Raw genomic sequence first — 16,249 nt, forward strand, 5'->3', positions numbered from 1 at the left:
CTCAAAAAGCCAAAGTTTTTGAAGTCGGGCAGGAAAGGTAATGGCTACAGTTCTTTTGGGACTGCCGTGGAGTGTTATTGATTTGATCTATCTTCCCTCAGTGGCGAAAACCATAAATGCAGAAAGGTATTGTGAAGGTTCTCACCAGACTTCGGCGGGCAATACAGAAATAAAAAACGGCCGGCGGACTTTTGAACTCGCAGCACAGGTTTCTGCTTATTCAAGATAACACCCCCGACCACACGCTGCTCGTGCAACAATGGAACTTTTGAGGAAATTTAAGTGGGATGTTTTCTTGGTCATCCTCCATAACTCACCAGATCTTGGCGCCTAGCGATTTTTCATCTGTTTCCGGAGCTGATAAAGATACCTTGGCAGTCGGGGCAGATTTTGCCAACGAGGCGAATGACCTTCAAAATGAGGTGGAATTACTTGGCCTTTAAAAAATTAGCGCGGAGTGAATTTTGTGATGCTGGAATAAAAAAACTACTTCCTAGATACCAAGAGTTGCTTAGGAAAGGGATGGTAACTAATGTAGAAAAAATAAGGTGATGATGTAAAAGAGTTGAAATAAATGTATGTTTCAGTTATTTTTTGAGCGTCTTTTTAACTTTTTCATAATTATAATGAGGATAACTTTACTTTTTTGGCATACCTCTCGTAATATAACACAATCAATCGCGACGTCTGCTGTGTATCCAAGGCAATTCATTCACGGACTTCAGGCTGACTTGGCAGTATATCAATCACTAAAAACCATTTTGTATATGGAAAAAAGCATGACATGGATTATATAATTAACAAACTTAGAATTTTTTGGTAATTAAATTATGCTCCTTTCCAGCGTTCTACTTTTTCGTATATGTCTTGAATTTTGCCTAGTCAAAACAATTACTTGGCAAGACTGAATTACTATTCTCAACGATAAGCAATATAAGAAAAGATTATTGATGTAAAAAGGGTTTCTTCAATCTATCCCAAATATATTTCAGTTTAATTAAGGCTAAATAATACCCCTAAAATATTGCTTTTTAGAGATGTTGCTTTTTGTACATTACTTTTGTAATGATTGTCAAAAAAGGTCACAAATTTTTTCCTTAAAATGTCACAAAGTCATTAAAAGTCGTCAGTAGTAGACACCCTGTCATGTAATCGTAATACTTTCTGGTTTGGGTTTTAAATTCCGAACACCCCAATATATTGCACATCATACAGACCTATCATTATTTTTTAACTAATTTTGTAACTTTGTAAATATTTGTTTCTTACTTACTTTTTAAAGTTAATTATTGTATTTTTTATCAGTATTTCTGACTCTATTTTGACACTTATTTTATTTATAAATAGAACTAACTTTAAACAAACTGTTGATTTTACCGGTAATAGAAATATTAGAAAAAATTATTCTTCAAGCCACTTTGCTGGACACCCTGTCTATGGTTTACTGACACATATTCTTTGCTAATACAATTTAATGTAAATTATGTTCAAAAGTACAGATCTACATAAACAGTAATTTTCTCAGTAAACAGAAATTATATGGCTATATACATTTAAGAATAGAAAAAAGGCAACCGAAGCTTAAGCTTTGTCAGTTTGTGTTATACTCCAAGGAATTGTTGTAAAAAATTTTAAATCTCATCAGAAGTAAAAAGAAAAATTATTTTTTTTATTGCAATTTTATTGTATTTAACATACCAAATTACACAGCAAAATATTAAAATATTTAGAGTAAGAAAATAAAGGCATTTGTTTGAAAGCTATTCATAAGCAATAGCACAAAAACATTGTTTTTATTTCTCAGCCAGGATTTATAACCTGTTTTTATGCCCTCTTACGCAACCTTAGTAAAATGATTGAACCCTCCGACTGTAGTAAACTTGCTAAATGATGCATCGGTATTTGTCCTTGTCCATCATATTTTTCAGATATTAAAAGATATATATGCTAAATGGTAAGGAATAAGTTGATATATATATATATATATATATATATATATATATATCAACTACCAGTGGAAATTGAAGGTAAACTTATCTGTGCCACATTCCCCCTCACTATCTAATAACTCCTCATTATCTGATGGTAAGATACAGTCAGGATCGTCATCAGTGTCATCCACATCACTTTGATTGTCATCAATAGCCCTAACAATAATATCAGATTCGTTCTCGGCATCTGAATCTGACAAATTCTGAAGGAAATCGTCACTCACTCAGTTCGTCTTGCACTTAATTATTGTTCCCCTCACTCACAGGAGAGTTAGATGTAACTCTTTTTACTCATTTTATCCTTAATCAACAAAAAGTAACACTTAAAAAAACTTTTCGTTAACATTGTAAACAACAACAATGAACGAAGATTTCAGTAACATAACCCGATCAACTGGTTTTTGACAGCTGTCTAGGTAGTTCGTCAATTCTAGTCAAAGACCGACGAAAATAGAAATCCAAAGTTCTTCAAATGGCTTCTTTTCATTATCCTTTTGCTCCTAAACAACTAAAATACCGAATATTTCGGCATTTGAACATAACAGTAGCCAGTAACGATAAAAAAAACAGACGTCCGACATATCGGACGTTGGCGTTCTCGGCAAAAATGCCGACGTCTGATATGTCGGACGTCGGCAGTAAAAGGGTTAACTTAACACGTTAACTGCAGCAGACCTCCTTGAGCGCTAAATTTCTTATGAATATAGTTATCATCACTGTATAGATCAGCAGTGAAGGTGTTAACAACATTTGTATCATAGCTAGACAGTTATAGTAACGTGATTTTAACACATATACTGCAACTGACACACTTAGGTGCTCACTGTCTCATGAGTACAGTTATCATCACTGTATAGATCAGCAGTGAAGGTGTTAACAACATTTATCATAGCCTAGACAGTTATAGTACGTGATTTAACACATATACTGCAACTGACACACTTGGGTACTCACTGTCTCATGAGTATAGTTATCATCACTGTATAGATCGCAGTGAAGGTGTTAACAACAATTTATCATAGCTAGACAGTTATAGTACGTGATTTAACACATATACTACAACTGACACACTTGGGTGCTCACTGTTCCTCATGAGAATAGTTATCATCCCTCAGTGTAGACCTGCAGTGAACGTGTTAATGCACTATGCTACGTAAATTCAACAAAAATACATGAAAAACCTTGTAAGGATTATAATTATTCATAAAGCATCTTAAGTGATACAGTAATAGTTTGAGTTGCCTTATGACCTTTAATTTCATTGCATTAAAAAGAGATGACTTTAACTGCTATGTTTCCACTACTTTATTATTATTATGCTGTTGTAGCCACCGGTATCGTGCCATCCCCATTTGATTGTTATCTGGTCTTACGAAGTCTCAAGACCCTCAAGATCAGGATGGACCAACACATGAAGAGTTCCTTGGCTGTTGCAGAATTCTTGGAGTCTCATCCTTTAGTTGAGGTAGTCTTGCATCCAGGTACGAAGGCTGTTATTCAAATAAATAATTACTGTTAAGTTGTAGGTGACCGAATAATGATTGATTTACTTTACTTCCTGTATTTGGTACAAAGGAACTTTTAGAGTCTGTAAATAAGCACTTGTAAACTTTACGTTATAACCTGCCAATCATTCATGAGAGTATATAGCAACAGTAAGTTTACAAAGGTATTTATTTTTATTTATAATTTTATGGCCTACATTGGACCACTTTAGTCACTTTATATTTTCTAGTCTTTCTTCTTTTATCCACCCAATATTTCTTCATCTTTTTCCGAGCGTAATTTCCTTTCCTCCTCCGGAACCCACTCTTCCTATTCGTTGTTTGTTTCTTTTCAGCTGTAGTGTAGAGTATTTGTCATTCAATATCTTCAATGTGTTTGTCTTGTGTTTTAAATCCTCTACTGTAATTTGTAACTCTCTCATATCTTCTTTTAATTCTGTTGATCCATTTAATGTCACTTTTACTATACCACAGTTTTTTCTACTATTTTCCTGCTAATTCTATTTTCAGGTGGTTCTTAAACAAATGCCCCAGGAATGATATTCGTTTCTTTTTAATTATACTTGTAATGGGTTCTATATTTTTGTAGACTGTTTCATTGGAAGCTAGTCTCCAAACTCCGTTCTACTTGATAGTTTTTTGTTTAAGCAAGTTCTGACTATTCTTCTCTCTCCATCTTAAAGGGGAGCACTTCATAAAAAAATCTCTCAAAAATTACAAATTTTTTTTTTTTTTATTAAAGTTTGGAATTTCCCGATAACAATGGTTGGTATTAAATTTTTTTTATGATGACTAGAAGTGTCCGAAATATTTTTTTTTAAATAGGCCTGCAGGCAGTTTCGGGCCTGTAGCAGTCACACTTTGAATGGTGCTGTTATAGTACTACTTCGTTGCAGTCATGTTCATGATTTGGTTGGCAGTGACAGTTTGTTATGTCAACAACTTACACTAACCAACAAAAACATCTGTTTTATAACCATTGCTTTATAAACCTAGGTAGCATACATGTTTTGGTTACTGACATTTCTGTTTTAGAGAGTGAAAATTTACGTAAATGATTATGGTTTTTTGTGAGTTTAGTGGAGAGTTCTGAGTATTTTTTGTTATAAGTGTAGTGAATTTTATAATGCCACGTTCAAAGCCTGCTTTCAAGAAACGCGTTTTCAAAGGAAATCAACATAACCCTCCAACTAGTCCTAGGCCTAGTTTCTCAGGATCAAGTAACAATCGAGGTACCAATACTCCAAATGTGGATAGGCCAAGAGACCTCAAAGTGCATCTTCTAAGAAGGTCAGTCCTTTTTTGAAACAGTACCAATTGAATGAAAAATGATGAGTCCTGAAAAACTGTATAGTTAATATAGGATTGTTGAATGAGGCTCTTAGTAACGTTTCAGTGTGTAAAAATTGCCATGGCCAACTTGTTTACAAAGTAAAAACACATTGTAGGCCTAGCATCAAAAATTATAGTCAGCTGTTCTGATTGTGAAAACACTATTACTGTGACAAACTCTGAATTAGTCAGGCCTAACACTAATCAGAATGAAGCAAAGTCTGATAGGCCTAACACATTTTATGACCTAAATCTTCGTTTGGTTTATGCTATGCGTAACATAGGCAAAAGGTAGAGTGGCTGCGGAGAAAATTTGCGCTTTTATGAATCTTACACCTCCGCCTTTGAGATATCATGAACATGAGCATTACTTGGGTTCAATTGCTGAGTTTAGTGTGTAAGAAGTCAATGCAAAGTGCTGTGCAAGAAGCTGTATCGGATAATGATGGTTGCAGAGACCTCGCTATAGCTGCTGATGGCTCATGGCAGAAGCGGGGTCACCTTTCACTAAATGGAGTGGTATCAGTGACATCTTTATCAACCGGTAAGGTCCTAGACATCGAGATTTTATCTAAATATTGCAGATGCACTAATAGACCTAAACAACACGCATGGTGATGGCTGTATCGCAAACTTTGAAGGTTCTAGTGGAGCCATGGAAGTTGCTGGAGCAGTCGCAATTTTTCAGCGCTCGCAGAGAGGCATTGTAATGAGGCTCGTTACCTTGAATACCTTGGTGATGGAGACAGCAAGGCGTACTCCAGTGTATGCGAAGCCAAGAGCCCCTATGGTGATACTGCCATAACAAAGATAGAATGCATAGGCCATGTCCAGAAACGGATGGGATCGAGATTAAAAAATCTAAAAGCTAAGACTAAAACACTCCCTGACGGCTCACGACTTGGCGGCAAGAACAAGCTAACAGATTCTGCCCATTATTCAGCTCCAAAAATACTACGGATTGGCAATTAGACGCAACACAAACTCTGTTGAAGACATGAAAAAAAGCCATTTGGGCAGAGTTTTTCCATGTGATGTCTTTCTAATGAAAGGCCTCAACATGGACTATGTCCAGATGATGAAGAAACCTGGTGTAAGTACCGCAAAGCCGTAAAATCCAATGAAAACTATGATCATGGCAGCCATTTTCACTTGCCTGAAAAACCTAATGACATTTATTAAACCTATTTTTCAAGATCTAGCCAATCCAACCTCTACTGGGCAAATGTACTAAGGGAAAAAACTCAAAATCCCAATGAGTACCCTCAACAATGTCATTTGGTACCTACATACCTAAAAGAACATTTGTGGAGATTAAAACTTTGAAATTTTGGCATATATGAAGCTGTTACAGCTTTTAATGATGGCTACAACATTGGCAAAATGCAAAGTATTTCAAGAAATAGGAGTGTCACCAGGGCAGCATTTTATTACAGCAAATGAAAAAAGCTTGACCGGCGGCGAATTTGGAAGGCAGAGAAAGCTCAAGAAGATATAGAGAAAAAAATTAGACAGAAGAAAAACTTACTTAAAAAGAAGTCTGGAGGATGAATATGAGGAGCAGGAAGGAGATCAGCCAGCCTATGCACCTGGAATGTACTGAAAAAGGTAATAAAAGCAGTATTTTTTTTTTTTCCGTTTTTTTGTGTTTTTTCCGAAAGTTGCGGTTTTCAATACAAAAGTACATGTTTCTCAAAAACTACAAATGGTAGGAATATGAAATTTTTTTTGTATGTTTGTAGCACTGTTTTACATATGTGGAACCACTAAAAACATCACATTTCACTGAGTTCAATATTTATATACATACATATACACATATTTATATAGGTTTTTGACAAGCGTTAAAACAAAAATATATAACTTTTTAGGGTATAATGCCAAAAAAACATTTTTTTTTTTTGGTTCCACGTGTTCCCCTAGAAGCCCTCTTTAAATGAAAAAAAGAATTATGAAGATACCTCAGTAGTTCTTGAGAGATAGAGTGTACCTATGTTAACATTACGAAGATAGGGCGAAGTGCTCCCCTTAAGAACCTTATCTAATTGCAATAGTATTTGTTGTTTTAAATATTGTTTTCACTTGCGTATGTAATTTGTGGCAGAGCAAACTGTTTTGTAGTGTCTTAATTTTGTATTTATTGAAAGACATTTTTTATTATACGTATTCTTAGTAGCATGTTTAATCTTAGTTAGTTTTGTCTATTTTACTTTGCCAAGATGGTTTTTCATTCAGGTTATAAGTGATTACTTCTCCTAAGTATTTAAATTTCTGCACAATTTTTATATTGTGGTTGTCCAACCTTATTTTATTTGCAAGTGGAGGCTGCGTTAATAAAACTTCTGTTTTTTTCAAACGATATCTTTAAACCAATTTTCTGAGCTATATCTTGTAAAGATTTAATTTGCTGTTTTGTTTCTGAATGTCATTGGCCAAAAGAGCTAAGTCATCAGCAAACCCCAGACAGTTCAGATTAATGTTGTCCCTTTGATATCCAATCTTTATGTTTTTTTGGTTATTTCTTTTCCCATTCCCTCATGAACGTACTCTAATGCACAGTTAAAAAGAAGCGGTGATAATCCATCACCTTGTCTTAAGCCAGTCTTTATCTGAAATGGTTCTGAAAGTTCTCCTCTAAACTTTATTTTAGACTTTGTAATTAGTTAATGTTAGTTTTCTATTAATTTAATTAATTTGGGGTGAAGTCCAAAATGTCTCAGTATTTTTAATAGTGATATTCTATGAATGGAATCATAGGCTTTCTTGAAATCAACAAAGGTATTAAATGTAATAACTTGTATTTATTTAGATCAGATCAATATACAATAGGTCATTTATATACAAGCCAATGTTGTTTGGTTTTTACAAATCTTGTATGCATCAAAATTATTGCCCAACGGAATAAAGGTATATTATTTAATTATTCTTGTTTGATAATGTCATATAATTATTCTTTTATGACTTTGGTTGGTTTGTATTACTCTAAGATAAGCTCATACAGGTGTAAAAACAGTATTTTGTCACGTTGTAATGAAACAGTTTAAATTGGTAGAAAAATATCTTCGCAAGATTCTGTCACAATTAATTCAAAATAGAAAGAAAATACAGTATAGGAGGAATTTTATCTTTCAGCAACTCTCCTTACTTCCTGTTTCTTGAGGAATATCATGTGGGCTTGTTCAAAGTAACATGCCAGGCTGTTTGAAACTATTGTAGGTTGTTATGAAAAAATGAGAGCATAATATTCTTTCCAGCCTGTCACTAGTCTGGCGTAATACACATGCAATGAGTCTGATCTAGAGAAGAATAATTTATACAAACAAGTAGAATGTACCTATAAACAGTTACTGAGGTCAAGGACAGGATTTTTTATGATACCATCGCTAGCCCAGGTCTGCAGTTGTGTGATTTTAGCGACCCAGGTTCCTTCCATCTCTCACAAACAAGTAGAATGTACCCATAAACAGTACTGGGGTCAAGGACAGGATTTTATGATACTATCGCTAGCCCAGGTCTGCAGTTGTGTGATTTTAGCGACCCAGGTTCCTTCCATCTCTCACAAACAAGTAGAATGTACCCATAAAACAGTACTGGGTCAAGGACAGGATTTTATGATACCATCGCTAGCCCAGGTCTGCAGTTGTGTGATTTTAGCGACCCAGGGTTCCTTCCATCTCTCACAAACAAGTAGAATGTACCTATAAACAGTACTGAGGTCAAGGACAGGATTTTATGATACCATCGCTAGCCCAGGTCTGCAGTTGTGTGATTTTAGCGACCCAGGTTCCTTCCATCTCTCACAAACAAGTAGAATGTACCTATAAACAGTACTGAGGTCAAGGACAGGATTTTATGATACCATCGCTAGCCCAGGTCTGCAGTTGTGTGATTTTAGTGACCCAGGTTCCTTCCATCTCTCACAAACAAGTAGAATGTACCCATAAACAGTACTGAGGTCAAGGGGACAGGATTTTTATGATACCATCGCTAGCCCAGGTCTGCAGTTGTGTGATTTTTAGCGACCCAGGTTCCTTCCATCTCTCACAAACAACCTGGTCTTGTGATGGAAGGTTGGCTAAGCAATGGATAGGGCCAATAATAATCAGTAAAACCAAGGCACTTACAATTTTTGGTAGATTTAAAACTTCATAAATATTGAACAGTGTTTTTTTCTATTATAATAATCAAGACCAATGATATCTTTACTTCTCTATAGTTTATTCTAATACCATACTATAAGTTGTACTACAAGTTGTATTGATATATGTACCTGTATTCTTGCAGGTCTGCGATCTCATCCCCAACACGAGGTAGCTAAACGTATCTGGTCCGGCTGCAGTGGGATGCTGTCCTTCTATATTAAGGGAGGCTTGGCTGAGACCACAGCGTTCCTCAAGGCTCTCAAGGTCATCACACTCGCAGAGAGTTTAGGTGGTTACGAGAGTCTTGTCGATCATCCGTGAGTATACTTTCACTTGTTAAATGCTATCTTTGTTTATATCTTTGAATCTAAATTCAGAAAATTTCTTCACACTCCCAATGCCAGCTAAAGATAGTCATGTTGAACATCTATGGGAATAAGTATACCCATATGCTTTGCTTATACCTTTACTCATAAACTTGAATTATCTGTTATCTATTAAACTAAAATATTGTATAAGATCATAATTTTAATTTACAAAAAATTCAAGTTGAATGTATAAAACTAGATAATGCTAAAAAGAATATGGTAACTGAAAACATTTTTTTCTTTTATGACAGCAAATATATTTTCATTAATGATCAAGTTAATCAGTGCATTCTAACCAATTCATACTACATAAAAACTACATAAAATATAAAATATATATGTTTTATACTTTCTTAACCAATTTCAAAAATATAGGTTATGAAATTTAAAATTTGAATATTGTTTTAAATATGTTTTAACATTGTTTTCACAATTAAGAAATGAATTTTTGTCATTCTTCTTTTCATTGTTTAAAAATGTGGTTATCCTCTTTTCCTTTTGCTGCGAACAGAAGGAAATGACTTGGAAGCATAATCAAAATAATTTGTCCTTTTTTAGTACTTCTTGTTTTATGTTTGTATCTTTTTCTTTGTACAAGTAAATTAGTCAATTAAATTAAACTGTTTAAATGGTTATAAAAACGTTTATACGGTCCAGAGGTGTAAGGAAAAGCCCTCACACATCCTATTGTAATTGATTTATTCAAATTTTCCTTCTTTAAACCCTTTGAGTGCCACGGGTATTTTCCGAAGGCATATGCATAAAGTGCCACGCTGTTTTTCGCATATTTGTAAGCTTTTGGGAAAAAAGCTGTTGTAAAATAACTACCAAACAGATTTCCATCATTTTGTTATTGTTTTTTTTCTTATTAAATGCAGAATATGATACATATTGTTATAAATAAAATTTGATTTATAAAAAATATAAAAATTTCAGTATTTATAAAAAAAGATTTTTTACTTTTGTATAAAAAGTTAAGTTTCGACCTAATTTGTGTGTATTCGGTATTTTAAAGATTTTTTTTTCTTTATAACCATGATAAAGGCCATATGATTCTAAATAAAAACCCATGTGTAATATCTTATTCTAGGAATTTTAAAAAACATGGCATTATACAGGGTGTACATAAAGTCCTGCACGGGTATAATATTTTCTGAACGATACCAGATAAATAAATAAGATTTGGTACATCAATACTACACCTAAAAAGTCTACTTTTTGAAGGAACTATCAGTTTTTCTGTAATATCATGGGACGTCCCGCAAGGAGTCAGAAGGAAATCTTAAATAGGAGCATAGGTCAATATGGAACATCATTTTAAAGGGCTTGTCTAGCAGAGTTTAATGCCGCAAACCGCACTCAAAAAGATTGATCCAGTACAAAATGGTGGCTGTTCAAAGATTTTACTTGGTTACATTTTATTAGTAGTCATAACCCCAGTAAAGCAAAACTGCAAACCAAACAAATACTGCAGCTAACTACTACATTATGCTGGTCAGTTGTACAGAAGTGAATTATGACATTAGTTATCCTCAAGGGTTACAAATTTGGTCCTAATATATTGATAACGGGGAAAAACCTGATAACAGTAACAATTAGAAATCTCAGCGACCTATAACGATCGGAAACACTTCCTGTTTTCATAAAGTGTTGAACAGTTCTCCCTACAGTTGTTCTAGAAATTGGCTGCCTCTCGTGAAAGTAGTTATTAAATAAATGGCATGCTTCTTCGTGTGATCGTCTGTTATTTCCCCAACCAACCATCATAAGAAGTGTTATACGTTCACGTTCGTCAAGCGACATAGTGTAGTTGAAGAACTACAAGCAATACGACAAAACTCTTTTGTACTAAAAGCTGTACCAACGCCGAGCGTGGCTGCTGCTTGGACAGGTGACCGCTGAGCGATCCTGTCCTTGCAAGCGGCCCGCCTGCCCGGCCATTGGTGGTGGTTCGGAAGTCACCTTTAAGCCGTTGGTCCCCAGGTTAAGTGTTAGAGAGGGCTTCTTAGCCCTAACTTCGCCTGGTAAAATAAGACATTCTTTACTTTACTTTACTGATAAAATGGATGGACAGCACTACTAAAAACAAGAAAACTAGAATAGCCTACTATGAATAGACTGGCTAATAGGAAAGTCCTAACTGCGACCCAAAGATAAGAGATTTCTAATTGTTACTGTTATCAGGTTTTCCCCGTTATCAATATATTAGGACCAAATTTATAACCCTTGAGGATAACTAATGTCATAATTCACTTCTGTACAACTGACCAGCATAATGTAGTGGTTAGCTGCAGTATTTGTTTGGTTGCAGTTTTGCTTTACTGGGGTTATGGCTACTAATAAAATGTAACCAAGTAAAATCTTTGAACAGCCACCATTTTTGTACTGGATCAATCTTTTTGAGTGCGGTTTGCGGCATTAAACTCTGCTAGACAAGCCCTTTAAAATGATGTCCATATTGACCTATGCTCCTATTTAAGATTTCCTTCTGACTCCTTGCGGGACGTCCCCATGATATTACAGAAAACTCATAGTTCCTTCAAAAAGTAAGATTTTTAGGGTGTAGTATTGATGTACCAAATCTTGTTTATTTTATCTGTTATCATTCAGAAAATATTATACCCGTGCAGGACTTTATGTACACCCTGTATGTATTAACAAAATGCTGCCCGTGGTTACCGACATTTTATAAACTGTACTTCATTTGTCAGAGTTTAGAAATTACTAGTAATGATGTAGTTTTTCCAATAAATCTAATAAAACATTAATACAACACAAATAAATATGATTAGTACATTTAGAAACAAATACTTGCTAACATATTTACATAAAAGTTTACATTTACTAAATAATAACCCTAATAATATTTACACTGAAAATTCACGTTTTTCGCTTGAACACAACTCAAATAATACATTACTTATGTAAAGAAATACAGTAAAATACTGTATAAGTTACTATTTTATTTTGTATTTACTCAAATGTTTGGTTATCGGCACATAAACAACAAGAAAGGCCGTTACGCAAAACACGGTACTCGTCCGCTACGTCGCGTGACTGGAAGACAGAATCATCGCACAGGTACTTTGGTATTTTCACAGCCCACTATTTTTGGACGAGTTTTTCCTTATCAGAGATCAAAATAAACTTCATTATACGATCCTTCTTCCATACTGAATCGAAAAATACTCGATGAGAGTCATACTTCCTACTTCCAAATCATCTCCAAATAGACATACGAATGACCTGACATTTTCGAATAATGAAACGTGGTTCTTAAAGTTTTTGATTGAATTGATTGTCGTAATAACTTGTAAATTTCAAAATAGGTTAAATAAAGTCAGTTGTTTTTAATAGTGTAATTTATTTTGTCCCCGATAAGGAAAACTCGTCCAAAAATAGTGGCTTCTTGATAAGTACCCAAACAACATAAGTTTCACAGATAAAATAGTAGAGAAACAACATAAAACTCGTATTTATTGATAGTTTGGAACCTATTGAATACAGCCATCTGATTATTTGGCCAAAATAATCTTGTACTATATAAAATATCGAAATAACGAAACGTCAAAATTAGCGACGCTGTAGCACTCAAAGGGATAATCACCTCAGACAGTCTTGTACTGTTTTTTCATGATTATTAATGTTTAATAACAGGTGAAAAACTTCTTCTTGGCATTACCATAAAATTCTTACAATTATAAAGGCTCTGTGAACCACAAATTAAATATAAATTTAAATTAAAGCTTTCCCTTTTTGTTACATACTTTATTGTAAATAGTAATTAGAATACCATATAGCACTTTATAACAAATAATACATCTAAATAGATCTTAAAAGATTTTAGTACTTAGGAATACACCTGCTTTTGATTGTTGCTAGATACACAATGGAATATGATCTTTTGAAAATCTATAGAGTTCTACTATTTATTTAAAACATCCCTATAACTGTCAATATTGGTGCTGGCTACCCAACATCTCTAAAAGTATTGTTTAAACCAATAATTGAGACTGATTTTACTTCAGTTTACGATTAAGATTTTCTGTGTAATTATAGGGAACTGATGACTCACGCCTCAGTCCCTGAAGACGTACGGAAGAAACTCGGAATCACAAGTAAACCTTGTTCGTCTCTCAGTAGGACTGGAGTCTGTGGAAGATCTGATAAGTGATCTTGATCAGGCATTGAAGTCTATGAGGAGCAATGAGAAATAATCAACACTAAACTGGTACAACATAATAATACACATTCCTGTTACAAAACACTACGACCAATCTGGGCACAGGCAGATTCATTGTGTTCATCTTTCATGTGTTTTCTGTGATATTTTCTAAGAGAAGAGTTAGCAGAAGCAGAGTTAGAAATTGAGCTGATTAGTTAGATTTAGTATAAAATTTACAATATACCATTTTATAAGATCTGCTAAAAATGTGATTGCAGGAAAAACACAACTTTATTACTCCTTTTTACAAATTCAACACAGAGACAGTATACTACAGTATTCTTTTGTGATCTGAGATGCAAATAAATTTAGCATAACTTGGTAAACTAGTCAAGTATTTAGTGATAAATACATTGAATCTTGGAATTGAAATTTGAATGTACTAAGTAGAAAACATTTTATAAAATTGGATTTTATGTTTAGTCTTTGTTGCTTTTATAAACTGAGGTATATATATATATGTTGAAAATAATTATTTATGGTTTTAATCCTTTGGATGTAGAATTAAAATACTCTAGTGGTCTCGTTAATTAAGTTTTTGTTTGATCTGGATTGTTTTCCTCATAAAGTCTATTTTACTCTTAATTATAATTTATCTTACCAAATAAATGAAAATGTTATTGTTAATTATGAATTACATTTATTCTCTCCTTTAAAAGAGGGAGTTCTAAAAGGAAAATAACCCAATTTCCTCTCTTATCTAAAGCAGTGCAGGTAGTTGGCCTTCAGTGGGACGTAACTATGTAGATTCTGTGGAAAAATGTGAGATATGTACAGGAAATTTGGGCAAAATGTGTAAAATTTTAAAATAAACAAAGTACGTCTAAACTGAATTTTTGTGATAAGGATTCAAGGATATTGGACAGCGCTGTCTACATGAAAGAGAGGGTAGATGATTGAGAGGTGAGTTGACACTTCAAGGACAATCACCAACAGGTTGTGTCGTGACATCGCGTCGACCCGCCAGTTTAGAGCCCTTTGTAGTTGTGTATGGCAGTCAGTAGTTTTGCATTGGACTAGTGTTGTGAGTAGAGCTGTTTTGTTGTGCAAAGTGAAACTTGTATAAACAAGGTAAGTGTTTATTATGTTACATATTTATTTGTTCTCTTTTTGTTCATCTTTATAAAAAATGGCTCAGCTGAATTGAAACAAGTAATGAATGAAATGAAGACTTACTGTACTTAATAAAAGGTGTGAAGATAACAAGATGGATGCTTACACAAATTGAACTATCTGGAATGAAGTATAATTGCCGTCTGTGTTTAAAAAATAAATAATTGTGTTGGAAACGTTGAACTAAAATCTTTGTTGTGAACACTTAGAGACTGTTTAGGTTGACAATTTTTAAATTTAATTAAAATAGTCAAAAATCCGTTGGTAAAATGGAAAAAAAAATTCAGGGATAATGGGTGTAAAAAGTATAATCAAAATTTCAAGATTTTATGGACTTCAGAATTTAACTGGGTAAAACCCAGTGAAAAACAATGTTTATTTCAGCTAAATTCATGGGTGTGTAATAATATATTTACGGTTTTAAATATGGAAGGGACTGCTTTTGGTGAGCCATAGTAAGAGAAAAAGCACATAACAATTTTTAAAGAAACACACAAAGCAACTACTCTCCCAATTTTGTCCAAAATGTGAATGTTGAGCTACTCCAGTTTCACAGGAATCAGTAACAGCCAGCTCTTTCTCAGGAGAAACTTTCGAGACTCTTTAATCCTGTCACAATAGTAATAGACTTTCATAACCAACAACTTTAGTCAATGCTTTCATAATCAAGAAGGTAGTAAATAAAGCTGTAATACTAAGGTGTATTCAATCTGTAGTTAACCATCATTCTTTAAGAGAATGTAGCAAGCAACATGTGACATTTTAAAAATAGTTTCCTGATAGTAAAATAGCTAATTGTATGAATCATCATAAATCAAAGATTGCTTAAACTTTATAGTTTATGTATGGTTTTTAGGATACTATTTTGAGTCAATTTTCATAAAAACAAATTTGAATATTCAACATTTAAAATATTGTTATTGGTTTGGACGAAAGCCTCAATAAAATTTGCCCCAAAGGCAGTAGATTGAATGTGTCATTAAGATTTGGGGACAGTGATAATAATGAAGTTTTCTTGTTACTTCACATCTTTATTCTACAGCTGAGGATATAAAAACTGCTTTATGTCATCATTACAATCTTTCTATGTGATAAAAGTACTGCAGTTCAGCATAGATGGAGCTAATGTAAATGGAGGGTAATGTTTAAGGCTCTTAAATTGTTAAGAGAAGAAAGAATTTGTAATAATGATAAACCACATCTTCTTGATTTTGGATCATGTGGGGTTGCTCACTGTATATTGCTCATACAAGAATGGCACGAAATAAACCTCATGGGGAATAGGTGATTTTCTAAAAGGATTATACAATCTTGTAGATAATAAAATAAATAATATAGATAATAAATAATATTTTTAACCTGTGAGAGATTCCCTTTTTAGATGGCATCTAACAAAACCAGTAAGAAATCTTTTTGACTCATAGTTATAACACTCTGAAACTCAACTAGTGCCTCACAGATTATTTTACTCATATTTTCCCGTTAGTTTATGGATTATTCATCAATAGGTTTTGATCATGCTTTTTAGTTGCCATCTCGACACAGGACCAGCTGTATCACTTTTATTGGTAAC

The 16,249-nt window shown here is 33.8% G+C and overlaps 1 pseudogene; it reads left to right on the forward strand.

Annotated features, from left to right (window-relative positions):
* Positions 1–3,252: 3,252 nt before the first annotated feature.
* LOC124374171 lies at positions 3,253–13,592 on the forward strand (annotated as a pseudogene).
* Positions 13,593–16,249: the final 2,657 nt, after the last annotated feature.

The sequence above is a fragment of the Homalodisca vitripennis genome, unplaced genomic scaffold (assembly GCF_021130785.1).
Source record: "Homalodisca vitripennis isolate AUS2020 unplaced genomic scaffold, UT_GWSS_2.1 ScUCBcl_7418;HRSCAF=15104, whole genome shotgun sequence".
Taxonomy (NCBI): Eukaryota; Metazoa; Arthropoda; class Insecta; order Hemiptera; family Cicadellidae; genus Homalodisca; species Homalodisca vitripennis.